Source organism: Oryzias melastigma, linkage group LG9 (genome assembly GCF_002922805.2).
Source record: "Oryzias melastigma strain HK-1 linkage group LG9, ASM292280v2, whole genome shotgun sequence".
Lineage (NCBI taxonomy): Eukaryota > Metazoa > Chordata > Actinopteri > Beloniformes > Adrianichthyidae > Oryzias > Oryzias melastigma.
In genome coordinates, this window is record NC_050520.1 from 23,301,288 (window position 1) to 23,302,489 (window position 1,202).

The following is a 1,202-nucleotide window of genomic DNA, read 5'->3' on the forward strand; positions in this document are numbered from 1 at the left end:
AAATTCTGTATGTTGTTTGTCAAAGTTGTTATTTTTTGCAACCAAAACAACAACAAAAAAAAGATTCCCTGTAAGCATAATTTGATTTAAGATTAGGGGAAAAGAGCAGGAATGCTGTAGAAAAGGTCATAGGTCAAAGCCCGAGAGATTTACTGATGTTATGGCTTAATTGAAGAAAATGACCTCAGTAACCCGCTCCAATATAAAATCAATACTAACAAATAGACTCAGTCACTGTTTAAGATAAGTGAGTTTGGCCTCCGGAAATGAACCTTAAAAAGCAAAAAACATGTATGAATTGATCAAAGGAATCTGTGCTAAACGAGTTACTAATACATGTGTTTTATGTCCATCTAGCGCAGGAGGCTGCAACTATTGACACTAAAAGACTTGTTTGGGCCAGTTTATCATTAAACCCAGTGAGAACAGTCAAGTCCACCCACATTATTAAGGAAAATAGACTTCATTTATGTATTTGTGGCCATTCATTTGTAACATATACCTTTTAAATATTTACAATGTTTGAATTGTAAAAGTGTTACATTTTTCTTTAGGTAACAATTTTACATACAAGCTATTTTCAAAATAAAACCCACTCTGTGTCAAATAAGATTATCTTGCTGCAGCTGAGTTACTTGAATTAAAAATCCAAGAAAGTCAAGTTCTAGCATGGGACTTCATGCTTTTTCTCCTTTCACTATTGAATATAAACAGGACAATGTTGTGTAAAACTGATGTAGAATCCAATTTTTTTCTCTGAAGATGTAAATGCAAACCTTGCCTCAACTACTAGAAACTGGAGTGCAGCAAGCGATAAAAACACGTGCTTTCAAATCATTCTAATAATTAACCTCTTTGACAGTAGATCAAACATTTTCCCATCATTTTGCTGAGTAATTTGACATGTTAATCTAAAAATAAATGAACCCAAACTATAAACCAATTATTTGTTCAAAAACTTTGCATTTCCTTTTAAGGCCAAAAGGTCACAATAATGTATTTATATACAGTCAATGTCTCTGATCTTGCCAGCTGTAGTAGTCAAGTGTTGATCTCCATTAAATTGTTTGTCCAAAATCTGTTCAGCTGGTTTTTAAATTGAAATGAAGCAGAGTCTCAAGTCTGTCCCCAGACAGGAAGTGTCAACCCACAGATGTTATTGCGATTGGACTTTCAGTTTAAAAGCATAGAGGAGGAAACAC